The sequence below is a fragment of the Mus caroli genome, chromosome 11 (assembly GCF_900094665.2).
Source record: "Mus caroli chromosome 11, CAROLI_EIJ_v1.1, whole genome shotgun sequence".
NCBI lineage: Eukaryota > Metazoa > Chordata > Mammalia > Rodentia > Muridae > Mus > Mus caroli.
Window position 1 is genome coordinate 19,118,072 of NC_034580.1, and position 2,921 is coordinate 19,120,992.

Genomic DNA, 2,921 nt, shown 5'->3' on the forward strand with positions numbered 1-2,921 from the left:
GCCTGCCTCTGCCTCCCGAGTGCTGGGACTAAAGGCGTGCGCCACCACGCCCGGCTTGAATTTTTGAGTACACAAAATAATGCAAGAGTAGGGTTTGGCTTACAAAGGTGGTTCAGTGCTTGGAGTGTTTCCTGGAGCTGGGAAGGTGGCTCTGGTTAAGAGCACTTGCAGTTGGAGAGGCCCTGGGTTCAGTTCCCAGCATCCACTTATGTCTAACTTTTTATAGATACCTAAGTATATGAGTCAAAACAAAAAATTTAAAAATAGTAAAATAAGCCGGGCAGTGGTGACTCACGCCTTTAATCCCAGCACCCGGGAGGCAGAGGCAGGTGGATTTCTGAGTTCAAGGCCAGCCTGGTCTACAAAGCCAGTTCCAAGACAGCTAGGGATATACAGAGAAACCCTGTCTGGGGGGGGGGGGGACCAAATAGTAAAATAGAGCTGGCACACCTCTAATCTCAGCATTTGAGAGCCACCGCCAGTTAGGTGTAAGAGATTGTGGCCCTTCTTGTCTACAGAGTGAATTCCAGAGTTACACAAACCCTGTCTGTCTTTCGGTTTTTTGAGACAAGGTTTCTTTGGCCCCGACTGTCCTGGAACTCACAAGACCAGGCTGGTCGTGAACTCAGAACCCGGCTGGCCTCTGCCTCCCAAGTGCTATGATCTTCCCAGGATCAAAGACGTGCACCACCATTCCCGCCTACAAAACCTGTCTTAAACAAGAAAAGGGTTGGGGGCTTGATAGATTTTGTGATTCCCCTTTCAAAAGATGTTTGCTACCAATATTTAAGTTTTGCTGTGATAATACTAGTAGTTAGATGGTTAGGTAAATTTTGGTGGCTAGCCAGAAATGTGCCCTGTAAGTCACCATATACATGCACAAACACTAAATGTTCCAGAAATTATAGTAACAAAACCCCATTGTAATACATAGAAAGTTGAACCTATGTACTTATGCTGGGACTTTAATGGGTTGGAATTTGGCTGTTTTCTAAAAGTAGGTTTAGTGATCTTGTAGCTGTAGTTTGATTTTCTAACCAGGACAGCACTGAGTTCTTGGTATTGAAAATTCAGGAAAATGGTGTTAACTGAATTTAACACTTAGGGACTGTTGGTTGTTGTAATTGTAACCAGATACCTAGAGTCCCACCATACGTGCCTAGTAGATATGATAGTATGCAGGATATGTGAGGTGAGAGAGAAGCACATATAAATCACAGGTAACAGGTTCAGAAATTGGACAGAGGGTGAACTAAGAAATCATGGGCATGGTGGCATATACCTATACCAGCACAGGGTGACCTGTCCGAGGGTCCTTAGAGTCAGCCTTTAAGGTGGTGTACTCATATGTATAGGATAAATATTTTTAGAGATGGAGTACACCATTGCTCTCTTCAGACACACTAGAAGAGGACATCAGATACCATTAAAGATGGTTGTTAACTACCATGTGGTTGCTGAGAATTGAACTCAGGACCTTTGGAAGAGCAGTCGATGCTCTTAATCGCCAAGCCATCTCTTGTGCCTATAAATCTTAAAAAAAAAAAAAAAAAAAAGATTTGCCTAGTCTGCACAGAGCTCTCTACTCCATCTTTGCCCTGTTAGAGTGTGGGAGGGGGCTGCTACTCTGGAACCATAGCTGCAGGATCTCCATGACTGGCCCCAAACAGGATATTTGAGAGAAGTCTCTGGAGGGTCCAGTATTGATAGTGTAGTGGAAATCAGAGGCCCCAAACCAGACCAATGATTCATTGCAATGAACATTTGCAAGAAAACCTGGTTGGGCCAAAGGCTATACTGTGTGACACAGTGAAACTTCCAGTATCAGTTCAAGGAATGACTATGTGATGGACAGGCAGGAAAGACAGAAGAGTGGAACTGGACCCAGGACAGCCATAAGGGGGTTGAGAAAAGGCTGCAGTTAATAGAGGAGCAGGTCTCCATTAGGGTCTGCAGGACATGGTGCCACAGTTTGGAGCTCACTCAATCACAAACCTCCCATATGATGCACATCCACGTGATCACCCAGACTCTGGGCAGCTTGATTGGATTGGGCCTCCTTGAAAGACCACCAAGGCCATGCTCTGTGTTCGTGGCTAGATTTTTGGCAGAGGACCATGTTAGTCCGACAGCTGTATTGATTGCTACCAGAGACCAGGTGGAGGACCTTGGCATATGCTGCTGCTGGAGACCAAGTGGATCTTTGGGGTCATGATGTTGACAAAAACTGTGAGCCTAGGATCAGTGCTCCGGCTGTGAATGGCACAGAAGCTACACTTACAGTGTTATTAATAACTGCAGACCCACAGTTGAGAAAGAACAAAAGGTTTCTGCAACAACTCTTTCATCCACCCTAGGCTACTCCCTCAAAGATTTGATAGGAAGCCATCAAGAACTTAAAAAGAAAATTGTGACAGCATTATGAGGTGTAGCTCTCCACAGTTGATGGTTTCTGGCGGGGGTGCAGGTGGAGATCCGGGTCTGCCCATTAAGAGTTTGACTATGCGCTTGGCAGTGATGGTGCACGCCTTTAATCCCAGCACTTGGGAGGCTGAGGCAGGTGGATTTCTAAGTTCGAGGCCAGCCTGGTCTACAGAGTGCGTTCTAGGACAGCCAGGGCTACACAGAGAAACCCTGTCTCAAAAACAAAAACAAACAGAAAAACAAAAAACAAAAACCAGTTTGGCCATGCTCAAGCAAGCAAGTGTATGGATAACAAACTGGTCCTTTTTAAAAATTAAAAATAGGCTCTTACCCTATTACATTCTTGCCTTTCTCTTGCCTCTTGTCCTCTTACTCCCAATTCCCTTTCCCCATCTGAAAACTAAAACTATGATGTAGCCGGGCGTGGTGGCGCACGCCTTTAATCCCAGCACTCGGGAGGCAGAGGCAGGCGGATTTCTGAGTTCGAGGCCAGCCTG